This window comes from Larus michahellis, chromosome 3 (assembly GCF_964199755.1).
Source record: "Larus michahellis chromosome 3, bLarMic1.1, whole genome shotgun sequence".
Taxonomy (NCBI): Eukaryota; Metazoa; Chordata; class Aves; order Charadriiformes; family Laridae; genus Larus; species Larus michahellis.
The window spans coordinates 90,407,661-90,422,358 of record NC_133898.1 but is presented as its reverse complement, the minus strand read 5'-3'; the positions used below and the strand labels follow the sequence as shown (position 1 = coordinate 90,422,358).

General features: G+C 40.3%; 1 long non-coding RNA gene across 1 annotated transcript in view; it reads left to right on the top strand.

Annotated features, from left to right (window-relative positions):
• The window catches only part of LOC141741147 (uncharacterized), a 67,363-nt gene extending 53,239 nt beyond the window's left edge, over positions 1-14,124 (top strand). Inside the window, exons 3-5 of the long non-coding RNA XR_012586289.1 lie at positions 5,708-5,758; positions 7,527-7,628; positions 13,197-14,124. This is a non-coding gene — a long non-coding RNA (uncharacterized LOC141741147). The remainder of the gene's footprint in view (positions 1-5,707; positions 5,759-7,526; positions 7,629-13,196) is intronic.
• Positions 14,125-14,698: the final 574 nt, after the last annotated feature.

Here is a 14,698-nt window from a genome sequence, read left to right as displayed (position 1 = left end):
AGGTCTCTTCCAGCCAAGACTGTTGAAGTCTGCAAACCGGATTTAAGTGCATTTTAGGGGAATGACATGACGAGTAGATGTGTTAACAAGAACATCTGGCCTGGCCTAGCTTTGCAGAAGGTCAGAGGTAGCTTAAGCTATATCACTCCCTGGGACAACCAAAAGCCTGTAGCAATTACCTGGAGAGGATCTGTCTCTTTTCGTCTACAATTTCCTAGCGAATAGAGGGGCAGAGAAAATAGAAGAATGAGCCTTGGAGAGCCATGGACAGCCTGACTTACCATTGCTGAGAGGAAAAGGAGGAACGGTAGTTGCTTCTTGAATGAGACCCCTCATTCTCCCACCCAGAAGTAGATGCTGCCCTGCACATTTCCAGCTCTAGTGACAGCAATGGCTGGTTTCCACCCTGACAACCTGCCGCCTGAGGCAGCTGCCTAAATCACCTCACCTTGATGACTATTATCTCTGATCAGGACTTGCAAACTTGCTGCAGGGAGCAGAGCAGCTGTACTCAAAATATCGAGCAGACGTCTTTGCCTCCACCTCAGTACTGAAGGCTTTCCTGTTCCTCCCCATGGTGTGACTCAGTGGTGCAGGTTAGGAGCAGAGACAGGTGTCAGCATGGCCTTAGTCAGAACTCTACATTTTCACAGCTTTACTGAGATACTGGGACGTAAAACCACAAGCTGGCCTCAGAAATGTCACACATATGGAACAGCAACTAGATGTTACCCACAGAGGCATAGCTGAGCAGGTGTCTGCTTAAAAAGCAGCTGCCTGGGTGATGGCTTTTCTTCACTGCCTATGTCAGTTTTCTTATCCAAAGTCAATGGGATCGGTGGCGTTGAAATTACTGAGTGCATTGTTTCATCTCTGGTTTTAAAATTGAAACTTTTATAATTAAAACCTTTTGCTTTCAAAATACATTTTTTCCCCAAAGTTTGACTTTTATTGGTGATATTTTTGATTAACAGCACAATTTAGAGTATTTTTTCTTAGAAATTGCTGACTTCATTTTGTTACTGAGTTCCTTTCTGGTAGTTTTAGTGATGCAAAAGAAACTTTCTGTGTTGCGAGACTGAAGAAGCAGGCTCCATTCACAACACAACAGTCTGTTAGCAAATGTTAAATATGACCTATAGCTGTAAGAGTCTAAATGGATATTTTCCCCTGCTCTATTTTCAAGATGTGACAAAATTACTAGGTAGCCTATGTATCCAAAGTCAGAAATAAACTGGGAACTGAATACTGTCAACAATACCAGAGAAGCCTGATTTTAGCTCCATCACAACACAGCAGAGTTCTGCTTTCATGGTGCATTAATTCAACACCTGCAGGCGCTCTCTTTCCTTGCTGAAATTACAGGCTGTCTAGCGAGTAGTTAAGGCTTTGGACTGGAGTGTGGAGTAAAGTCGTGCGGTCTTTATTGATCCGCACAGGGCCAGACCCTAATAGTGTGATGTAAGTTACAGATGCTGCCTCATGTAGCCTAAAATGGAGACAAAGGATTAAACATAGCTGATATTTTTTACTGATGTGTCCAGTTTTTAGAGTTCTTCACCTTTAGCCACTCACCTTTAAAACAGTCATTTCTTTAAATTCAAAAGGAAAAAAAGAAAAACATGATGCTGGAAAATGGTCTGTATTCAAATCGGTTTATTTATTTATGGGTTGAAAGTATAATTTAAAAGCCACCTCAGCCTCTCAAAAAAGATTTTGAAGCACAGGGCCACATGAATCAGAGAAAAAACAAACCAAAAGCTTTGCTTGTGTCGTGTGCATTAATACACTAAATTAGAAGCATTAAAGAAGCTTAGTTTAATTTGAAAGTAGGCACTTGACAGCATTGTTTGGCTGTTGGACTATTGAACCATTGTGGTTCCTGTGCTGGTAGGAGGAGCTGGAAGTAACAGAGGGGCTGGAGGGGAGGCCATGAATAAAAAATGACATTTATTTCTGTATCACGGGTAAATGTTTAACAGTCGTAATGAGACTGCTGTGGGGCATGTTAATACGCTCCAATAGGCAACATGTTATTGTTGTTTCTTTGGTTTCCCTAACATGGCAGTTGCTTTATAATGTCTCTGCCCTGCAGAGTAGAAAACAAAGATGTTTCTGAAGTCAGTGGAGAGTGAGAGCTTCTGCCGTATGCCAAGGAGGGATCCCACCTCCCTCCTCTCCTGTGTCTGGTGCTGCAGGGTTCCCGAAGTGCCTTGTACTGCACTGAGTTATGTCTTTTGGATGGTTTCTCACCTTCAGGCAGACAGTACCTCTCAAGGCACTGTGCCTCACCAGAGCTTTGAAATGAGAGCTACTGCGTCACCGGCAGCGGGTGCTTGGTGGTGTCTGGTCTTTGTTGTGGAAGATCCTGCCGAATTCCTGGTGGTGTTCGCGGTGAGCCAGTTACCTAAAAGTCTTGATGCTGCTCAGTTCATCAATGAAAGTATGCGTATAGCTGTCCTCTGAGCTTTGAACAACTTGCATAGACTTAGTGGGGACTAGTCGTACATTGTAAATTTAGGACATAAAAAAACAGACTATAAGAGCACTGAATGGGGTTGTACCATGTGACTCTCTAGTTCTCTGTCCTGTCCCTGATGGCCATCAAAAGGCAATGTCTAGGAAAGGGTATAAAAACAGGGTGCATGATACATGATACTTCCCTGGGTAGTCTCCCTGCTTCCAATCATTTGCAGCTCAGAGACTTCCTGACCTGGAGATGTTTCTTTGAATTTATAGCCTGGAAGTATTTCTGATCCGTGAGCTTGCCCTGCCTCTCCTTGAATCCATGTAAGCTTTTAGCATCTGCAACATCCTGTGGCATGGAGTTCATCAAATGCACGTGCTTTTCTAAGGTCACAGACTCAGAGGTCAGGCTGACTCCTCGTGTCAACAGGATTCAGTCCCCCATTGCCATCACAGCAGGACAGGGCTCCAAAAACAGCTCGTCTTCAGTACCCTCAGTCTGTACCTGTTAATACACATTAATATTGATTAATGCACTCGCTGCATATGGTGTAGGCACTTGTCTTACTCCCCATCCACCCAGGATACACATTAATCAACAGTACAGCGTGGTATAGTATGTCATGTCTCATTGCTTAAACATTTTCCTACTCCCTTATGTTGTTACTAAATTGAAGAAAACTGAGTGCTCAGACAGAAGTAATAGATCAGTATAACTGGATTTGTCTTAATACACCCCAGATGAATTTGCCCAGAAGAGTTTCATGGAAAATCTTTTTGGGACTACAAAATCTTTTTGAGGATTTAAATCACTGAGGATTGCTTTCTGTAACCGCAGTAAAAACCAAAAAGGCCCTTTGTTCTGTTCCTGTGTCTCCCACAAGATAAAGATATTATTTCTCTGTCTCTCCTCCTCCATTAAAAAAAATCAATTAGGTTACTGGCTTCAGAAAGACAGAATTTCAGCTTCCCAAACTTTTAGTTTCCTAAACTGTGTTCTGTTAATAGGTTGTGGGCTAAGTACAACTCTGTTCAGTTGAGTGCAGCGGTGGTGGCACTCAGTGTCCCTAATGTTAGTCATCAGAAGTCAGGTGCCTGGTCTGAGCGGCCGGCTCTGTAGTTGACACAGGAGGATGGGTGCCTCCTGAGAAAGATTTATTTTGCCCTGTGGTAGCTATTTAAAATCAACCTCCAGAGATGTCTTTCCTGCTCTATTGATTAGAGGTTATTGATTCATTGCAAACTAGCTTTCCCAGCTTCCTCTGGGAAAAGTTGGACCCTGGGACCTGGAACTTAGAGAAGAAAGCAGCATGATGGAGAATTATTTCATTTGAATTTGGTATAACAGGCTTCAAATATAAAAAAATCCATATTCAGTAGACATAAAAGGATGGAAAAAACCAAGTTTTCATAGAAGTGTAATGCACAGAACACCATCTGAAAGGGCTTGTGGGGCAAACAGCAGGTCCTTCCAGTGTGAATGGTTACTGGTGTGAATTGCTCCGTTATAGGCCATATGACTAATTCCTATGTCTAACTCATCACTTAATCAATATTATTGCTGATCCTAGTGAAAAGTGGGGAGCTACTCAGTGAAAGCACGAAGTGGTGGAAGTTATCCCATAATCAATATATTTACTTGGTATGCCAGTGACAATAATTAAAGAGCAAAAGAGCTGAAGACAACCGCCAGAGGTTTTGCAGCCTGTTCTGTGCTGTCTGACCTGCCTCTAGGGTACATAAAGTTTCTTTTATATTTGCTTCTGAGATTATGGACACAACTGTGTCTTTTACTACTTCAGAAATTTCTGACCTCATACACAGCCTACTAGTTACATGATATATTTTAATGCGCTTACACAAAATAACCAGGTTATTGTTGCTCATGCAGTCCTTACCATACCATTTTATCACTTCTGAACACAAGTTCCACATTCCACTAACGTAGTTTTTGAAATTTTTTTTTTTAAATTCTGTCAAATAAGCCCTCAACTTCCTTGGTGTTTTTATCTTCTAGAAGTGTGAAGACCATTATTACGATTCCTTGCAGATTATTGGTACTGTGTGAACACCAGGCAGAAACTATGATGTTCTTGCATTGACTGCATATTAGCTACTGTGAAATAGTGGATACAGTCGGACCTTCTGAGCATTGCAAAAGTAGTTTGTGATGTGAAGAGTAGGACCAGAATAACTTTGATGCAGGAAGGATTTTGATGCATAATTGAGAGCTTTTTCATGGAATGATACTTTCCAGAGTATTTATGCAGTGCCTTACATCTTTAAGCAACTGTATAAACAATAAACAATCCTCCTCATCAGTGTCACTACATCCTGTTGAGTAAGTCCCCAGGGCACTATAAATAAAGGTTATCTTGCAGCCGCCAATAACAAGCAGAAGCAGAGGATTTCCTCACTGACTTTTTTTCAGTTTTCAGTAGTGTTTTGATTTGATTCAGCATTTCTGATAGTGGTGTAGTGTTTGCCTGCCTGCCTGCGATGTTCAAAGGCAAGCAAGTTTGTTAGGTTCACAAATCCCACAAGCCGCTAAAGGACTTCAGGAACTTGCTGAGCTGTTTGGTAACTTCACTGCAGTCCACTGCTCTCCAGGGTACATTTGGAACCGTACTTGCATTGAAACATGTGTCAGGAGTGTCCCTAGACGTGCCTATGGGGTGAAAACAGGCCAACCTGCTCTTGCTCTAACCAAAGATTACTCGCTCAGGTTCAGGGCAGCTTGTATGGCTTTTAGCCAGCTCAGAATATTAGGCAGCATAAATTTGTGGTTGGCTACCCTCACCCAATGTCTCTAGATAAGTTTACAAGCCCTCATTGATGTGTAATAGGTACAACTCCAAATGTTAAACTATTACTCATTACAAGGTCCCCAGAAGGTAAGAAACTACTATAATCATAATTTTACAGGTAAGAAACTGAGGCTCAGGGGCAAGATTGTTAAGGATACTTTCATTCTTTTTTATATCCGCAGAATGGGGGTCTCTGGATTCTAGTGAAACTCTTAGCATAAGAAATGTACTTAATTTCACTTGAAGGAGCCTGTTGGACAGTGTCAGGGAATGACCCCCTGACTAGATATCTGAGATCAACTTTGTCATCCCTCTCCTGCCTTCAGTTTAAATCAATTGGAAGGAAGGGAGGGAAACTTGTTCAGTAAAAAAATAAACATTATTTATAAATCCATTATATTCCTCTTAATCTACTGTTTTTCTTTCATCTGCAGATGCCTTCTTGCACTTAACCCGTGAAAGAGCTGAGAACCGACTGTCTTCTTGTGAGCACCTTTTGGCTTTGGGGCAAGGCTTGAGACAGGAATTGAGTGCAGTTTTCAGGAATGAATAAATTGCTCTGGGCTCAAGTTACATGGACTCCCCAGGTGCCTAAATCGTTTTGGAAATGGGACCTGGGGTATGAGAGTCAAGTGAAATGGGTGAGGCTTTGCTGCCTCAGGCCTCTTTCAGAGTTTGCTACTTCTGTGACAGTGGTTAGTGAATTTCATGTTAAACAACTCTGAACTGCCTTAGTTTTCAGACCTGGATATTTAAATGAGTTAAAGTTAGTTATTTGCTTTGACAAGCCACAGGAGCTTTTCAACGTCAATCCTGGCAATGGCCACATCAACCATAACAAGAGGGTTTATAATCTACTCTGCAAATAGCACCACTGGCTCCTAAACTTGCTTCCAGTTACATTGCAGATCAATCCTTCCGAAAAAGCCTGAGCCTTGTGTATTTTTTTAAAATGTTGAAATCTGACATTAAAGAGTGTAAGGGCAAATAGGCAGTGCCTCCTCTGTTCACCAAAAATGGAAGTTCAGGGTGCATGATGCAGAGACCTGTACCAGTAGGATAAGACTCAAATCAGAGCTGACCCAATTGGAAAAATTAGTTTGGTGTGAGCTAATGAGTGGTGCTGACATTTTGAGATCATCAGTTTACATGCAACAGGGAGCTGCACATAATGTGATCAAGGCAGATTAATTTTTGCCAATGTGCACTCCGTTTTGAGCACATCTGGTACAGGAAAGAAACACCCAGTGAACCAACCTGCACAACAGATCCTCTGTACATCCATGAGAACTCCTGTTTCCTTCAGTGGAAGTCCTCTTATGCAGGTTGTGTGACAGGATAGGGTTTTGGTGTCACATGTGGATGCTGGGATGGTTCTTCCTGGTGACCACACTCTCTTATCCCTCTCCGTGCTCTAGATGAGCAGCAGCCAGTCAGCAAGAACTCTCCACCCTTTTTCCTTTTCCCATCTCTCTGCCCAGGAAGAGAATCTCCCTTATCCCTGGTGCTATATATAGGAAATGAGGCCTGCCCTTCATGCCTCTTTGGTAAGTAAATACAGAAGAGTGGAATTCAAGATTTCTAGAAGACGAAGTAATTTCTGAGTCATATTTGCAAATATTTTTTACCTGTTCTGATTTCCTTACTTATTCCTAGGGTTCACTCACTCACTGGTGGTTAATCACAGAATGGTTAGAGTTGGAAGGGACCTTGAAGATCATCTAGTTCCAACCCCCCTGCCATGGGCAGGGACACCTCCCACTAGACCAGGCTGCTCAAAGCCCCATCCAGCCTGGCCTTGAACACTTCCAGGGATGGGGCATCCACAGCTTCTCTGGGCAACCTGTTCCAGCGCCTCACCACCCTCACAGTAAAGAAGTTCTTCCTAATATCTAATCTAAATGTACCCTCTTTCAGTTTAAAACCATTACCCCTTGTCCTATCACTGCACTCCTGATAAAGGGCCCCTCCCCATCTTTCCTGTAGGCCCCCTTTAGGTACTAGAAGCTCCTTATTATATTGGATGTAAAATGTGGTTTGGCTTTTTAGAATCGTGCCTGCTGGTGGTCTATGTGAAAGGCTTTCCCTGGTCCTACTTCAGCAGAGACTTTGAGGTGCCATGGTTGAATATCTGACCCCTACCCAGCAGCATGTTTTGAACAATGCTTTACCGCTCTTGTCCCTGGAACACGACACTTGTTCTGTTTCCTCTTTATTTGTATGTTCCTCATGATGGACTATTTTGTTTCCCAGCTGTGGTAAATGCAAGAGAAACTCAAAGCTGAACCAAAGGAGAAGACTGAAAAAACGCTCAATGACATCAATCAGAGAAGACATGAGTAACATGAAGAACAGGTGAGTTTTGGATTTCTACATTCAGAGGACACTGCTTGCCTTGTACTTTCAGACTTGTTAGTGCAGCTGCTGATCCAAGCAGTATTTCTGGGAATTAGGGGTCTCCTGCCCAAAGTCAATGGACTACATATATCATACAGGACTAAACGCACTTTCACACTGCATATGCTAAAAATGTGACCAAAAGGCTACCCATTCACAAGAGAGCAAAGAAATGAATAAAATAACCTGTGCAGGACCTAGTCTGATATGAACTCCTTCCATAACTTTTATATCATGAAAATCTGATACCTCTGAGAGAAATAACCCAAAATGTTTCATAAACAGTTTTAGGCATTAATGTAAGAGACATAACTTTCCAAGGGCTCCAAGCATAAGCCAGTCTCATTGCCTTTTACTACCTCTGGAAAGAGAATTTTATAGTAGGCATTTACTTCTAAATTGATAATATTTTTTTTAAGAGAAAACAAAGCAAAACATGAACAGAAACACTAGGTCTAGAAATGTTCTGATTTGTTGCAACAGCAAAGACCTCCTATGCTTTAGCAGAGGCCCATGTTGGGCTGTTATGCTCCATGCTTTTGTCATGCTTTGTCTCTCTCTGTTTAAATTAAATCCCAAAGCTTTCTGGTAGAGTAGAAGTGGCATAAAGCCAGTTTTTCTTGGTTGAGAAAATAAGCTCCCTCTGTGATAGTGTCTTTTAAAAAAAGACACTATCAGTAAAGTAATCAGTAAAGTAAGACACATCAAGGTAGATTCAATAGTCACACCAGAGAGTCTATTCATGTATAAGAAACCTGCCTGCTTCTCATAACACCACCGTAATGGAGTGTGGTTATTTTTTGTTTTTAATTTTATGGCAGCATGAGTTCTGCTCTCTATACACAATATAGCACTCTTTGTACAGACAAAGTGGAAATGACATCTATCCAAATACACTGGCTCAATGAGCCTTGGTTTTGATGACCTTATGCCTTTTTAGTCCTCTGGTTTAACTGTGGTACTTTTATTGTTGGCTTTGAAGCAGTAAAATGTAGTCTGAAAGCCTTTTCTTATTTCCTGCTTCCTTTTTTTTTTCTTCCTCTTTTTTTCCTTCTCATTGTAGAAAAAATACTGAATATGTCAAGGACAAACACTTAGGTTATGGATTTTTTTCTTTTCTCTTACTATTTTTATTGCAAAGCATCCCTGAAGACCTTTTAATTCTCTTGATTGCTTAAAGAGGCTTCATGAAAACATGACATCTCAGATGTGGAGATAGGTATAATTGAGTGCAAAATTCTGTTTGCCAGGACTCTACTACAGTAAGATCCTAAGGAATTCGACAAAATGGAAAGGGTCAGTAAGGGTTTAGTGGAATTTGATCGGAGGCCCCATACAAATATCCAGATGAAACTATAGCCAATTATTCTGTGCTGAATATTATGCCCTGATGAAAATAAAATACCTGAGTTTAATCTTTCATTCAGAGTAAAGATTTGTAGAATAATGACCTGATTTAGCCGAAAAAAGGAAAAAATAAGTAAGTCTGACAGCTGAGAACAGAAGGGGGATTAATCTCAAAAGTTGCTAGTCTTTGTTTCCCATCCTTTCATTATTGTGCAATCAGAGCAAAGAAAAAAGTAGCTGCCCTGACACAGCTCCAATTGCTTTGCTCAGAGAAGACGGGAGGCATGGTGGGGAGAGATTTTCTATCATTTATGGGCAGAGGAACTGACAAGAAAACAGAGAGAAATGGAGCCAGTCAGTCCAGCTCTTGGTCTGGCTGGGGCTTAGGGCAGAAGCAGGCTAACAGTGCCTGCATTCATCACCAGGCGCAGCAAGGACAGCTGCAGGTGGGTGGGATGTCTCACAAGGTGCAGTAAGCCCACTGAATGAATAGGTATCCCACTTTTCTGTCTTACATTTGACTTCCAGTGCACCCAACAAGAAGAGAAGGAGGGAGATGATGTTGTGGCGTACATTAGAGTGCTGTCTGCCCTTCTGATCTCCTTGACGGTGCCTCTTCTTGGCATGTGACATGATGCCAGCTCTCATTCCGCTTGTGAACATATACAGCCACCAGCTCCACTACACATCACTAAATGCTGGTGGTTGATGCAAGGCAGACTGCTGTGCACCTACTTGCTCCACCTGACCGGAATTGCACTTGAAAGTACCAGAACATACCTTGTATTTCTTACACCAGCTGTTTAAATTAATGTTTGAGTTATCTCATTCTCAGTAATCACCATGTTAAAGTAGCAAGGGACAGAAAGGCTTAGGAAGAAAACTTTCCCTGTGTGTTAGAAGCAAGAGAGAGACCGAGGAGAAAATTGGATTCACTATTTAAAAAACAATAAAATAAGCTACCAAAAGATGAGGTTGAGATGGTTGACATGTTTAGTGTTTTTTTTTGTGTCATTCTTCACTGAAGTGGTCAGCTGTGCTCATAAATTTAACAAAGCTAACCTCAGAAGAAAATAACGAGAATGAGAATATTTAGGTCTTGGATGTTTTCAGGAAGAAAACAGGTTTAATGTCTCAGGAAAGTCACTGTAATGTGAAGCAACCTTAGAGCCATTGGTGGTTATCTTTGATAATTCTTGGAAGATACATAGGCTTCCAGAAGACTGGGAAAGAGAAACCATGGTATCTGCCTTTGGAAAAGACTGACATGAGGAACTAAAAATCATAGAGTGGTCTGCTTTCTGCTTAGTTTTGATTTATGGAATAATATTGGGAAAAATATTCAAAGTATTTTTAAACACCTGAAGACAATAAGAAAATGAGTTAACAGCCATCATGGATTTGCCAAGAACAAATTATGTCAGTCATCTAATTTCTTTCTGTAACTAAATAATACCTGCCCTTAGGGATAGGGAAGAAACAGGCAATGACATGCTGCTTTCTCCTGATAAATTCTGATATTGTCTCTCATGGTATTTTATAAACTATTTAAGAAAGTACTCTATAGATTTAATTACCATAAGACTAGTGTGGCACTGTTTGTAAAACTGTATTTAGAAAGTAGTTATCAAAAGCTCACTATCACTTTTCAGTATTTTCATGAACTTTCAGATGATACCAACACTTAAGAAGCATACTGGAGAACAGGATTAAACTTCAGAAAGAGTTTGACAAGTTAAACATGCAGTCTAAGGCAGCACAATGCAGTTCAACAAGACGAATTTCAAGATATTGGGCTTGGACAGGAATAATCTTCTTACATCAACACAGAGAGAGAATAAGAGGTTGGAGAATTGAGTATTCTCCTTACTGCAGAATTAAGAGGTTAGGCTAGATCTCCCGTCACAGTGAATCACATACTCAACAAGATTAAAAAATGTAATTTTGTTGTGAGTTAATAGGATAGTTACACAGGAGTATTACCTGTAGGGTATGTGAAATCTTCACCCACTATATTATAAAGTTGAGGTGAAGGCTTGTTTGGAATATTATGCCCAGTTTCGGGTACTAACTTTTGAGACATACCTGGCTCAACTGGAGAGGTTGCTGAAAACAGTAATTGTAGGAGTAGAAAACGTAATTTATGAAGAAAGGCTTAAGAAATTGGGACAGTTAAGTAAAGAAAGGAGAATATTAGAGGGAAACATAACAATCTTTGCGCAACTTAAAGGAGGAGGGAAAGCCTTCCCTTCATTTTCTATTGATAGAACAAGAGATAACAGGCTTTAATTGGAGTGATGAGGATTGATGTTGAAAGTTGGGAATGATGTAATGAGAGCAAAGACAGGAAACCTGTAGCAGAAGCTGTGAAAGGTTGTGGAGTCTCCACCTGAGGAGCTCCTCTGGCAGGCATGGCTTAGGTATTGTTCGGTGGGGAGAAGGATCAGAAGTACTCTTGAGGTCACTTTTGGTCCGATTTTCTGTAACATTTTGCTGAGTCTATTTTTATTTTCCTTTCAAGATGAGGTTCATCCTCAAGAGTGACTGTGAAGTGGAACACATGTTATTTAGCAGAAAAAGACTAAATGGACTTGATATCCACTTAGGTGCTCAAATATGTGCTTGAGGCCACTTCTCACAAGCTCAAAATGGGCTTTTTTCATTCTCTGTTAGGCTGGGGTGCTCAATGAACATAGCAGTTAAATTTCAAAATACTCCTAACCTACTTGTAAACGCTTAGCAAGACTGATGAGTTTTGTTGTATACAGAACACAGTTCTCCATAAGTTAGAAGTCAGACATATTATTTTCAAAAATGTTCACTATTCTAGAAAGCCACAGGCTTTGGTTCATCTTGAGACCCTCAGTTGCCTTAAACTAGGCTCTACAGCAAAATGGTGCATGAAATTGGTTGCCACTTTGTTAAGGTCTGGTTTTGCTCACTGTAGTTCACCTTCCAAAAGAAAATTTCAACTGTCCTCACTGTAACCTTACTCTTACAGTTGTAGGCTGTGAATACATTGGCACCCAACCTATGATCCAAAAGGTTTTCTTGTTAATAAGTTTTCCTGTGAAATTGCAGGGTTGTAAGGTCAGGTTCCAGACACTGGGGAGTTTTTCTGTTTCATCAGAAGACTCTGAGCTCTGTTATTAGGACTGTTGATTTTGGCTGGTAATTGCAATCAAAGCTGAATAATTAAAAAAAGCAGCAGTGATTCAAAATGATTGCCAGTTGTAATTACAAACCAAAATCAACAATCCTACAGCCTACTGGCACCATCTGCTTTTTTTCTGCTCACTACAACTATACTTCCCCCATTTCCGCTTCTCACTCAGCACTGGACACCTTCACTTGCTGCCTGGCCCCCTTGCAGGGCATCAGGGCTGGGATCTTACAGGAGGCTGCTGTTAGCCGGGTGTCTCCTGTTACAGGCATTCTGTCCACGTACAGGGCCTTTGTCATCTCTTCTCCTGAGAACCTGGCATATGAAAAATGCCTCTTGTTGAAGGAAACATCAGGTAGCCAACTGAATTGATTAAAAAACTTCTATTATTGTTTGTTACACTGACAGCTGGAAAATTGATTCTCAGTTAACAGTTCTAATTTCTATTATTGTGTATCTAACCCCTCTTTGAAAAGAATTCAGATTTCTCATTTAATAACTTGAATATATTCTTTTTGCCTATGTGTCATATCCTGGATTTGCATAATGAGATTTGAAAGCATGTCCAGAGGTAAAGAACCCCTAAAATAAGCTAGATTATGTTGAAGGAGACAAGGAGACATTAACATATAGAAGCCAGAAGAGGGTGAAGAATAGCTTTTTCATGGCTGTTAAATATTCTGCAAGTTTACAGTATCATCTAATATGACATTTCATCATGGGCTACAGAGGCAAAACAATTATAGCATAAGACATTACAAACAAATGAGTCCAAAGCATAAATACAGAGGAAGTGAAAAGGAAGATAGTTTTGAATACTATTATTCACACTGGTCAGGGGCCATAGTGTAACCTTCTTCAGCTGCCCAAGTATCCCATTCCTAGGCCTGCGCCTAGTTTTAGGTTCAATTTTCTGCTTTCTGGAAAAAAAAAAGTACTGTTTTCCAGTGATTTTTCAGTAACTCTGGTGACGTAAGAGCAGGGATACACTTTTTATGATGTTTAAATTCTTGCAGAAACGTTCAGGAGAATGAAGTGACTGGAAAACCGGTTAGATTTTGTGACACTCAGCCCCGTGACTTTCAGTACTGCATATGAAGAAGCTTCTCACAAGTCGAGACTTCCCTCTCAAGGAAAAAAGTAAATAAAAGACTTGTTGTTCAATATAATCTATGGAGACACAAGACCTTACCTGTAACCTCTTCAGTTCAAAATGAAGCAGCAGATTACCAGGCCCAAGCTGCAAGGCTGCAGGTGGTAATGAAAATCACTTTCTCAAGATGAAAATGAACTACAGACCTGAGATGCTGATGGGGTGAAAAGAACATCGCTGATGGAGTGAAAGCAGCATCATCTCTCGTAGTGTATAGAATTTGGTGGCAACTTCTGTAATCTTTCATGAAATATCTAATGTTACTACCTGATGTCAAGAAGTGACCGAATGCCAGGCAGAGCACGAATAAATCTATAAACAGATCAGACAAATTGGTGTATATTTAGTGAACACAATTAAGTGCATTTCAGCTGCACCACCTTCTTGTGAAAAAAAAAAACCCGAAACAATATTTTCTTAGGATTAAACAGTCTTATTTTCTTTTCCTTTTATTATATGTTAGGAATTTGAACTTTATTCTTAAAATTCCATATTAAAGAATTGACTTAATATTTTTAATAGCATGGTAGAAACTAATTTATTTGATATGTTCTGTGGTACTTTGTATTCAAACATTTGCATAGTGGAGTATTTTCTGTTGTGTTTGCTTTTATGGGAAGAAGTCAAAAAGGGTGCATTATATTTGTGGGAACACAGTCTTCTTTTCTGTGTGCATGCTTTATATGTGATGCGGTAGGGAAGAAACAACAAAAATGATGTTAGATTTGATAATTTCACATAAATGATGAAAAGGAGCCCGCGTACTTTCAAAATAAAACTGATTGAAATTCATTCTAGTCGGCTCCCATTAATCTTAATTGTAATTCCATATTTCACTTTAATAGGTTGCTAAATTTTAGGAAGCTGTGTTATTGTTCTTACATACTTGGTTAATTTTTAATTCACAAAGTTTTTCTGACTTCTGCATGTGGAAAGAATTGCCAACATTTTTATTTTCTATATGGGTGTTTATATGCCAGGCAGCATCTTTCTGATTCAAAGCAGCCGGAGAAAATGCAGAAAGTTCTGTTTAAGGGCAGGCTTCTGTACCTGGGATGAATTTGGTGGAAGGCTTCATTTTGTATTCAGCTTTTAAAACAAAAATAAATCTTTCAGTCCACAAGGAACAGGGTACAGGTAGAACAACCATATAACCATAAAATGACCATATACCACATGCCTTTCTTCAGAAAACTGTGCTCAGTTTTGTAATGTCCAGAAGGAAGACCTGGCAGTTGTAATGCAGTACCTGTGAGGACAAAATTCTCAACCTTTCTTCTTCCACTGACTTCAAGGAGAGTCAAGTGTTCTCCAGACCTTGCAGGACTGAATCCTTTGTAAACTTGCTCATGATTAATATATGTT